Source organism: Cynara cardunculus, assembly GCF_001531365.2.
Source record: "Cynara cardunculus var. scolymus isolate 2C chromosome LG 5, CcrdV1, whole genome shotgun sequence".
Classification (NCBI taxonomy): domain Eukaryota; kingdom Viridiplantae; phylum Streptophyta; class Magnoliopsida; order Asterales; family Asteraceae; genus Cynara; species Cynara cardunculus.
The window spans coordinates 34,527,211-34,539,230 of record NC_037532.1 but is presented as its reverse complement, the minus strand read 5'-3'; the positions used below and the strand labels follow the sequence as shown (position 1 = coordinate 34,539,230).

Genomic DNA, 12,020 nt, shown 5'->3' with positions numbered 1-12,020 from the left:
TATCGGTAAGCACTTACCAGGTAAGCATATGGGTAAACGTCCCCTAAATAACATAACTTTTGTGCATCTTTAATTGTATGTAATATTCTTGATTTTAATTAAAGGAGTTCTATTCGATACTTGAAGTGTACTCATGCATAGGTCTATAAACGAATGGAACGAACATGAACAAAGGTTTGTTCATGTCCGTTCGTTTAATTTAACCAAACGAACGAACGAACATGGACAGTAAACGAACAAAAATTCTAAAGTTCATGTTCGTTCGTGTTAAAAAAGGGATGTTCGTGTTTGTTCGTTTAAAAACTAAACGAACATAAACGAATGTAAACGGACATTCTTAATCGATCACAAGGTGAACCCATTTTTCATTTAAGGACTTGATCAATTAAAAGAGAAAGTTTAATGATTTTTTCATTTAATAAAAGAAAGTTTAATAAATTTGTTACAAGTTAAATGCATGAAATAGCAACTTACTTTCATAAATTTTCTTATTATAACATTCTACTTTTGTTGTTCTTTATTACAACAATGTACTTTCAAATTATTATTTATTAAGGCATCATACTTTAAAAAATCTACCCATTATAACAATGGGTAACATGTTACCTTTTAAACCGGTTAACCCCTTGATTTTTTTTTGCTTATGTGGCTTTAATGAGGTGATATGGATGACACATCATTTTAATGACTTAATTAAAATAAAAATAAAATCTATTTCAAATTATTATCAGTGATTTTCAAATTTTATTGCTATAATTAAAAAAAACATTTAATTTTTTTTATTTTTTCTTATTAAGTTGCATGCAAATTAAATATTTTAGAGTAAAATATTTCTTAAATAAATATGATACATTATTTTCGAGATGTATTTTGTTTGTAAAAAAGGTAACACTTCTTATTTTATGTTGTTAAAAAAAATACATATATTTTAAAGTTCTCTATAAAATGTTAACGAAATAAATTGTGTTCTAYAATTTTTTAATATTGTTATATTAATAAATAATTTAAAAAATCTAATTAATTTAATATATTTATACGCCAAGTAAAAGTTTTTAAACAAATATAATATATATTATTTAAAATATCATTTTTTTTTGGTAAAAAAAGAACAATTCTTATTTTCTTTTTTCAAAGAACACATATTTTTTTAAAAATATTAGCAAAATAAGTTGTCTTCTACTAGTTTTATTAATATTGGTATATTAATGAATAATTTAGAATTTTTTAATTCATTTAATATATTTATTAAATAACATGTAAAATATCTAAATATTAAAATTAAAAGTATATTGTTTAACAAGAACTAGTAGATGTTATAATAAAATAATTTTGAAAGTACAATATTGTTATAAGAAAGTCACATCACTATAGTACATGTGGACAATCTACGTGGACAATGAGGTGGCATGAAAACCTGATATAATGGGTAAATTTAAATCAAAAGGTTACTTAATGTTATAATGGATAAATTTTTCAAAATACAATATTTTAATAAAAAATAGTTTAAAAATATATTGTTATAATAAAAAAAAACTGAAAGTACAATATTATAATAAATAAATTTATGAAAATAGATTGTTATTTTATGAATTTTTTTATTAAAAAATAGTTTATGTACTAAACAATTCAAAATTAAAAAATTTGGTGGGTTTTTTTAAATTTTTAAAAAAAAAATTCTCCTCCATTTCTTGGTCAAACAACCCCTAGTCAAAGTTGACACGGTCTTCCCTCTTTGACGGCCAGAGCTTCTCGCCGGTGTTTGTACTTCCGCCGGTGTCTCTTCCTGCTTCCATATTCTGCGGTACTCTTCTTACCCCTATGACCTACATCACTTATTCCCTTTAGATTCCTTCCTTTCCGGACTTGTTTAATATATTGAGTTCGTAGTTTTTGAAAATTTGAAACCCTAATTTGGCAAACTTTGAGGATTTTGTAATCGTGTGTGTGTTTTGTAAGTTGTAACATAGAAATTGCAAAGAAACAGGGAAATACAAACATGAACGCATAAACAATTGGTTTGAAAGATCGATTGATAGGTAACTGTTGGGCGATGGACATTGGTGTAATCGTAACCTAAATCACAAAATTATAAGCATTCGGTCTGCAATATCCTATTCCAATCCTCCTATCTTCTTACCGTTCGTATGTGTGTATGTGTTTCATGTGATTACGATTTTGCAAATATGGATTTTGGCCAAAATTTCAATGGCAAGAGTAGGGTCGCTGGTTGAAGAAGATAGTATGGTTCAGAAAGCCGAAAGGGGTTGTGTATAAGTGAACTGCAAGTATATTACTGGAAGTGTTTACCTATAAATAGGTTTCAAAGTGCAATTTCTTTTCAGATACCAAAGACCCACGTCAAGAGATATCTAGAGGCCAGAAGGGATACGATGGTCTAGGATGCCATTCGAGCACTAGGCTTTGGGTCTGGTCCCTCTTTGGCAGCTTATCTTTGGATTTTGTTAGATTAAGATCTTTAGCTTCTTTTCTTAGCTTTAAGCTTCGAATACTGAATTCATAACTTAATTTGTAGTGTGCGTTTCTGTTTGGTTTAATGATGATACCGTTCCTTAATGCTAAAGTTTGTTTCATGTTATGTTTCTTTTGCTGGTTGCTACAAATGAGTAGAGACTGATAGCATTTTTTTGCTTTCCTTTGTTTTGCTTGTACAGAAGTATATTTGCGTGACTCATTTTTCATATCTTCCAGACATTCTTGATTTCTGTTTGGCTATTAAATGATTTCCCCAATTGGCCAGAACTTGTTTCAGCCTGTTTTTCTAGTTCTCCCACAAGGTTATTGATCATATGATAAACTTTATTTGCTCTGGTTTCACCTCATATTTATTTGATTTTGTATGTTGAGAGTTGAAATGACAGTCATGATCCCATTTTGCACACTGTGGATTGAAAGATACATTTTCAGATGTGATCATGAGAAGAGGAGTCATGTGATCTGCATATGGGAAGTCATCTGGGAAGATAATCCTGAGACCTCTTTGTTGTTAGTCTGGATGATGATTTGCTTAAGTTTTATGGGGTTTGCATATGTTTCTTTTATCTGATTCCTATACTGGTTTACAAACTTATTTCTGTTCCTTTTACCTTTTGAACTTATTTTTGACGTCTTTTCTATTAAGGGTATACGTTAATTGCACATATTTGTTACGTCTAATACTGGTTCTGGATTTCAACATCTGGTAGAACTCTGGATGGTTATTTAATCCTTTTCAACAGTTAAACACACATACATGCAACAAGCACATTTTAATAGCTTTGCCTGTAATTTATGTGTACTCATGTTCATATATTATATTACGATTTTTTTTTCGTATTAACTAAGAAATGATCATATGTGAGACCATTTTTATTTTTTCCGCTGGATGTAGATGCCAGCTGTTGTGCTGTGAAATGCTTCATTTCTTGACCTTCCATCTAAGTCTTGACAGCAGTTTGCCAAATCTGGCTAAAGGAAAAGTAGAAGTTTATCAGCTCAAGAACCAGGGATGAAATCATCGTAGATTTGAAGATTAATGCTACTAGAAAGAAAATTGATATGAAGGATAAAGTACAATTTAAAATAAATAAAGTTAAGGTTTTGATTCTTATTCATATTGTCACATTGATCTTAGTCTTGTTAGTTGTTAGATTGAATGAATACGCTTGTTCTTTTGCTGCAGTTGCTTTTTTGTTTCAACAACCACTTATGTGATTTCACTCTACTCTGTGGGGTAGGTAGAGGTCAAGTCTTCCTACATCTCACCCTCCAAACCCTACTTTCGAGTGGGATTTACTGGGTGCTTTTGGTTTGGTTTTGTTTGGTTTAATAACTTATCTGATTTATGCAAACTGTTGATCATATATGATTAATAGGATAACCAAACTTCCAAATTGTGTTAACTCAATAATTGTGGTCCTTTTCTCAGGGTCCATATCCACTCTCATGCAAGAGGAGAAAGATTGAGTAGAAGCAAAAAACATGTTGCAAGAAAGGTCAGTTGGCCTTGGCATAATTTTGAAGTATATAATATTTATACACAGAAAAACTCACAAACTTCTCACCTTCGGTGAGACTTGAACCCTTAATCTCCAAGGAGGACGAGATCTGCCGGCAAACTGGAGTCCTGGATGCCGTTGGACTGTTGACCCTTTGGCAACATTTTTCTCTTTTCTGCTACCACATCTTGTTGTCGTACGTCATAAGGAAGGGAATTTTAAGAAAGGTGGGTTGACATTTACCACATCATATGACATCCTTTGATGGTTATATTTCCATTGCACATTAAGCATTATGGCCATTTGACCAAAATTATGCAATATTATCTTAATGTCGTTTATTACATTGTATGGTGATTGCATCCTTTTTTATTACTTCATACATAGCTTGCTTGGAGGCCTGGCATGACAATTACACACATTTGTGTTTTGAAGTTTTAAACATATACTCGCACTATCCCATGAAAAGTGCTACTTTCCTTTGAGGGACATCCCATGAAAATTGAACAGTTTTTTTGTAACTTTTAGGGAAAACGCAACAAAGTTTGGTTTTGTTCCTATTTAGTGAAATATTGAATATTTTTTCTGGGTCGGTGTAACGATCTTTTTTATAAATTTCCTATTTTCTACCCATTTTGACCAGTAGCCTGGTGATGTGGATACCCGTTTATCGAAGGGTTACGGCAAAGTGGATAATAAACTTGACATTCACTTCATCAAATGTTACAAAATCAGTATGTTACGAATCACAATGGGTAAAAAATAGGAAATTTAAAACTTTGCATTGATTGAGTACATTTTTTTATTTGGTACATTATATAGGAACTAAGACAAACTTTATTGCATTTTCTCATTGTCAATATTGCAATTAAAATTTGGTATTGATTCAGGTCCACAAGGTTCCCTTTATTTTGTCATTTTCTACACTTGGTTGTTGCAAAACCACCATACTTTGAAAGACAAAAGGTAACGCTATATACCTTGCTAGAATTAGCAAAAATGGACCATGATTTATCGGGCGTTAATATCATTACCCACTTCTGCCTTCATGGCACCAAAATGGACGAAACGAACCAACGTACTTTCTGTTAGAGAGTATTTCACATAGTTATGCCACGTAGGTATTTTCTGTTTGTACATAGAGGTGTAAGCACTCTGTTGATGTAAGCAAGAAATGCATACACAATACAGAGAGGAAATTCTCTCTGTAGATTCCCATTCACTCACTTAATGGACATTCTTACAGTTAATGGATTATGTGTATTTAACACTACAATTGATAGAATGTCTCTAGTGTTTAACATTAAATATACTAAATTGTCTTTATTTTCTGTCACATTATTAGTTCATGCAACTTGCACCTTGATGTCACTTCTTGTTTTTTTGAAATGTTTCTCAGTAACACTCCTCAAAATGTGTATACTTTAAGACATCCAACGGTAAAGGAAGTCGAAAAAATACACTGGGTGAAGATTTTTAAACCCCTTCGTCTACTATTTGTTCTCTCGTGAACAAAATGCTCACTGGATTATTAGTAATACTTGCAGAGAAGTTTGAAACATTAAGGAGAGGAACAGGAAAGTGAAGCAATCTTGGACGCACAAGATCCTACATATATCACAAACTTCATACTCCTCTTCTTTATCATGGAGATGGAAGGTAAGCATTTGCTCTAATCACAAACCCAAACTAGTTATATATGTCAATTATTCAACGGTACTTGGACAAAAGAAAACTGTATCATGTTCTTTACCAACCTTATTCAGTAGCATAGTAGTTTTTGGAAGGGTATCCCAGGCTATGCTCAGACTAATTGCGGCAAAGGTGACCGTAAGAAATCAGCGCTGATAGACTTGGTGGTTACAATTGTTGTAGATGCCTGCCAGGAATCAAACCCGGGGTAAAATGGGATATTCCACCACCTCCCCCATGGGCCTCAACCACTACACCACAATTGTTCTAGATGGGAGCTTGGGTACTTAAATGAAGAATGTAGGCTTCTTTGGGCTTGTAAAGTTGAGCTTTAAGCTTTAGTATTTCTACAAGAAGCTATGGATTTGGAAGGTTGCATTTCTTGCACTTCGATTGCCTTTGACTACTCGAATTCGTATTTTTGTAATTAATATAAGAAAATGAAATTGGTAATGGCTATCACACAAGCAATATTTGCAAGGTAAATAAAATGGAATTTTTTTGGATTGAAGTGTTCTATTTTTTATGATTTTACTATGTGCTATAAGTGAATGTGATTTTCTTTTGTATCTTATTTGCTTTTTACTCTGTCCCAAAATAAGTGTCCATTTTCATAAATAAATGGTTATAATTTGCTAAATTTCCAATTCTACCATTAATTATGACCCACGATATTTAAGAGTTGATTAGATGGAGGAATTCATTTGTGGAAAAATTCTACATTTCTAACATTATGTGCTCTTTACTTAGGGTAAATTTGTCATTCGGTTAATTAAAAGTGTAATATTCATACGTCTTAATATACTTTTTTAAAACTGTGTGCTTTTCTTATTGTGGACATTTATTTTGGGACGGTGGAAGTAATTTTCTTGGTCTAGAAAATGGCACCCATCACACCATGTGTCGCATGACTTGGCTCATTTTCGCGTAGATGGTCATTCTTGTGTTACTTCTTTAGGAACCATAATATGAAACCTGGGGGGGTTTGGTTGGTTTTCAATCAAGTCCTGGATAGATAAAGTTGTACTTGTGGATGAATCCGTCTGCATAGATTGGGAAGTTTTGGTTTGGGAGGGTATTTTCGTAGATGGAAGGAGCGTGAAGGTTTGGAAAAAACTTAGCTTTCTGCATAAAGATCCCCTCTATAAGCTTACTGAAAAGCCACTATCTAACAGTCATGTATAGCTGACCAAATAACCCGTGAGTCTCATTAAGCTCATTAAGCTGCTAACAAACAGACCCCTAGTGTGTCATGGTAGGGGAAAGGGCCAAGAGCATGGAACTATGGAACCTGAACTTATTAACACCCACATCTTTGAACTCTTATCCATTTTGGTGGTTCAAAATGTCCATTTTATAGGTTTCTTTAATATAGTATGAAGACAAATGAAATTGTGATAAGAGCCGCACTGCTTAATGTTAGGGTAGGATACAAAGAAGTATGTGGATTGATACGGGGCTTAGATATGTAGAAAGTAGGTTATATGCTTCAACCTATTATGGTGCTAGTTTTTTGAACACGTTATTTGACTTTGTTTAACTTTTCTTGTAGCAAAGTTTGCCTTAGTTTTACTTTTTACGTTGTTATGAGCTCTTGACAGAACAGTTTTTGCAAGCACTCTCTCTATATGATATCGATATAGGATTGTGATTGTTCTTGTATGAATATAAATTGTTCAATATCATTTAGTAATAGTAGAAACATGTGTGTATATAGGGCATAATTAAATGAAAACCCCATATAACTCTTAGCTTGAGGTACTGTTTCACATATTTCTTTTTCATCTAAGGGGCCGTTTGCTAAACATTTGCTTGGTAAGTGCTTATCGGATAAATTTCCTCATCGGATGAACATGACAAGGGCCAAGAATCTTACCGGGTAAAAGCACTAAGAAGGATGTAGAGTCTTACCCGGTAAGTGAATATGACGACTCTTACCTAGGTAAGTGCTTACCCGGTAAATTGTTGCATTCGATACATTTTGATGTACTAAAATCTTACGCATCAAGGTAAATTATAGCGTTGACTCCTATAGGTAAGCACTTACCAGGTAAACATTTGGGTAAACAGCCCATAAGGCTTGAATTTGAGGTATTGATTAACATATATTTGTTTCACTATGTGGTTGTTTCATATGTTTTTGGTTCACATGTGAAACTTCTATACGTGTATATTTGCTCTCCAGAAACAGGTAAAAAAGATTCACAATGTGAAACAAACACATTGTGAATCAAATATATGTTGATTAATACACTAGTTTCTAGCGTTAGATGGAAAAATTCATGTGAAATAGCACATGATGCACCGGTTCCGAGGCTTCTCACTTCTTATATATAAGCCATGCTTTAAGAAATGTTATGGCTCCTAAGGCTTGACATTGCCGCCACACCACATCACGCTTGCCACTTAGAACCTTGATAAAGAAGAAGTAAAAATAGTTAGCGGACTTCTAACAAGCCAAGACTCAACCATGTTTTCTCCTTTAAATTGCAGTTACCCCTTTGCTTATTAAAGGGTAAAATAACCAGCAAAGGACTTTTAACTCAGCTATGATCAATCTGTATATGATGTTTGAACAGAGGAAGTAGTTTGTGGGGTGGGAGTCGTATATGATGTTTTTAATCGTATTAGGTTTTATTTTAGTGGTATATTGGTAAAACATAGTCTTGTTCCATGAGGTGGGAGTGGAAGACACGTGTTCTGTTCTGTTCTGTCTAGTGTACTAATCGCACCTTTAACTGTTTTTTGCAGGGGATAGATTATGAAACCCAAAAAGCCAGAAAAGATGGAACTCATCATCAATCATCATTCATTTCACAAAATTCCCAGTTGAAGATTAGAACCCTAATCAGGTACTTACTATTGCTGTACCAATTTTCAGGACCATCTCCAAAACTGTCTAAATTGTCAGCATATATATGTAGGTTTGGGACCAGATTTATGTCTAGATTCAACCCCCCCAACCATCATGATTTATGATTGAACAACACTTGTTCAAAGTTATCAGATCCCAAGACTCTGCTTCTAGCTCTGTTTTTACCATTTTTGTGATACATATTACCTTCCTTTTTAGCATTCATGATTAGGTCTAAGGTTACTGGAATTATAAGTATCAATGCTATAACAACTCGGTACTTAATTGCGTACACGTGTTTAACGGTTCTTTAGTTTGGAAAAAAGCCTCGCCCTATGTGAACGTGTTGCCATCTGGGTGAGTTTGGTACGTAGGCTGGATTGAATGAGATTGGATTGGAGAGATGAGAGTGAGGTAGGCGAATGAATGAAACGTGGAAGGTTTTAAGGTTTTAATTCGACATGGGTAGTTTAGTAATTTAACTATCTTGTCTCATATCCCTAGTTTTTGTTCCATCTATTTTGGTAGGACAAAAACAATATTCTTTTGTCTCACTCAGTCTTGTTCAGTTCCAGTCCAATATCACTTCAAACACGGAAGGTTTTAGGGTTTTAATTTGACATGGGTGTTTTAGTAATTTTATCTATCTCAGCCCATCTTATTTTCGTTCCACCTATTTTGGTGAGACAAAGACAATGCATATTTTCTTGCGGTCTTGTTCTGTCTCAGTTTAATATTGTGTTAAACGTGAACAAGTTTTTGTTTTGTCTTATTCTACGTACCAGTTTAAAGTCCAATCTAAATGTATTTATATTCGAACTTACCATCAGTTTTTATGATCCCATGGGGCATGTGGGCAACCTCATCTGCTCTTAGAACCCTCTGTAGTCCTATTAGCCCAAGAGTCAGAATTCCCCAAGTTATTTATTTCTCTTTGGAACAATTTTAGTTTTCTTTCTAAATTAGTAAGAGTTTTTCTTTTTCTTTAGGAAAAATTGCATCAAAATGTAACCAATTTTCAAAATTGTCATTTAGGGGTCTCTATCAAACTTTTTGTTTATTTAAGGGTCTGGTTGATCTGTTGAACATGTAACAGATAATTTAAGGGTCTCTATCAAACTTTTGGTTTGATTTGMCAAATTTGATTTAAACTTTAATATTGATACGGATTGGTTAGATATAAAAATCTTGAATGTGATATTTAATATTTATTTTTTATTGCATCAATTAATTTTTCTCTATTAAATTGATTTTTTATTGCATTAGTAAAAAACAATTTTTATTGTGGTAATTTGGATTTTTTTTGAAAAAAATCTTCAATTTGATATCTGAATTTAAGAAAAAACAAGATTTGAAATGAAAAATAGATTTTATTGCATTAATTTTTGAAAAAAACGAATTGTAGTTATTTTTTTATAATTATTTTGCAAGTTAGTTCCTCAAAATAAGAATCAGGTGCAAGTTGGTTCCTTAAAATGACGATTTTGAAAGTTGGTTCTTCAAAATAAGAATTAGGTGAAAATTAGTTTCATTTTGGTGCAATTTTCTCTTTTCTTTATTAATAAAATAATGTATTTATTTACGAGAAATTATATGAAAATGTGACGTATTTCATATTATTCCTATTTTACGTAACATATTTTTGAAGCCGTAAATATTTAAACCAGAAGATATTGCAGAATATATGAATAAGACCAAACTATAGTGTATTTTTATGTATTTTCATATTTAAGTTACGTATCTATATATTTAAGATGTCACACTTTCTCGGAACAAGATATTTTACATTTCCATGTAATTTGTCTATTTATTTATAAATAAAATAAATAAAATTTTAAATATAAAAGCACTTATTGGTAGGGAGCATTTAAGGACGAACTTGATTGTTTATGATAACTGTGAGGTTTAATTTCAACCACATGTTATTAATAATCAATGGGTTACTATAAAAGATATTAGTTTTTGTAATTATCTATTATTTTTTTTTAAAAAAAAGTATGGATGATATTCAGAGGTAAATTAGTCTTTTTGGTTATTATTAAAAAAATATTAATTTTGATAATTATCCTCTCTTCTTTTTCCTCTCTCCGGCCAGTGAACCTTTTTTTTTTCTTTTTCTGATTAACCTGAATATCCAACCTGCTATGTGAGCCGACAAATTCCAGGGCGACCACTTGGCTTTGCAGATAGCCCGGAGTTACCGCATTTGAATCTCCGTTGCCACAAGAGGATTTTTATTCTTCTTTGGATTTGAACTTGAGACCTTCTGGTACTTTTGACCTTTGGAGCCAAGCTCAAACCACTCAGGCACCACCCTTGTGGTTCAGTGAACCTTATTTTAGTTAAACTTGTTCAAGCGTACACCACTATGATATCCTCTGAGATACCCAAGAACTTCTAAATAGAAAGATACAAAACAATTGTGATACACATACAACTGTGATACCCATGTGATACCAGATATGATATGGGCTTTTAGATTGCACATACCCTGTGTGATACCCACTTTGATACCCCTATCAAGATTTGAAGAAAAGAAAGAACAAACAACACCCTTTGAAAGTAGTAGCAACGGTAACGTGTGATGGAATCATGGTGGTGTTCTTCCTCCTCTTCAAACTCAACCTGAGTAAAACTCCGGCGACGGCAAGGGTTCCTTCTGGCCTTGCTCTGACGATGATATTTAAAAAAATCAATTTAGTTGAGTTAATTATGGTAACCACATCATTAGTGGATAATTGCTAAATAAAATTAATTTCAATTTTTAATTAGGGAAATTACAAATACACCCTTTAACTGTTAATTAAATAAAGAAATTCATACGAATAATTGATTGACTGAAATTGGATCCTACGGTTATTATAAATTATCGAGTTCTCATTTGATTAGACACCCTTATTGGGGGTGTGTGTGGGGTGTGTGTGTGTATATATATATATATATGTCTATATAATAATGCATATAAAATATCTTTATGGAAACAGGTCATGCTACTTTTTGGAGCATTTTACTGGTCTCATGGTTATCATTGAGAAGGTAAATGGCAGTATCCTGTAATACTTTGGATTGAACTCGCGACCTCTTAGTGGAAAACGCCACCTTCTTGCTGCTAGGGCAATTCAATAGGGCACATATAAATTATCTTGTAAATTGTTGACATATTAAGGGGGCCGTTCACCGAATGCTTACCAGGTAAGTTCTTACTGATAAGAGTCATTATTCTCACTTACATTATTGAATAACATTTTTAGTCATCAAAATGGATTGCTGATAAGCGTCTTTTATTCAATAAGCGCTTACCATGCAAAATTCTCGGTCTTTACTATGTCTCTTACCAGGTAAGATTCTCGGTCTTAATCATGCTCACTTGGTAAAGTAAGTGACACTTCGTACGAGCTTATCCAGTAATTATTTGGTAAACAACCCCAAACTTTATCCTTTTGAAAATCCATAAAACTAGGGTTTTAGTGAATGTAAAT

General features: G+C 32.7%; 1 long non-coding RNA gene across 6 annotated transcripts; it reads left to right on the top strand.

The window, feature by feature from the left end:
• Positions 1-1,715: 1,715 nt before the first annotated feature.
• On the top strand, positions 1,716-11,765 carry LOC112512070. Of its 6 annotated transcripts, none has more exons than XR_003069201.1 (5): positions 1,716-1,801; positions 3,926-4,222; positions 5,543-5,654; positions 8,439-8,539; positions 11,526-11,765. It is a non-coding gene; the product is annotated as an uncharacterized LOC112512070 (long non-coding RNA). The 6 variants fall into 6 exon arrangements; XR_003069203.1 differs by lacking the exon at positions 11,526-11,765 and having other exon boundaries at positions 3,926-3,992; positions 4,094-4,222; positions 8,439-8,714; XR_003069200.1 differs by lacking the exon at positions 11,526-11,765 and having other exon boundaries at positions 1,723-1,801; positions 3,926-3,992; positions 4,072-4,222; positions 8,439-8,714.
• The last annotated feature ends 255 nt before the right edge of the window (positions 11,766-12,020 follow it).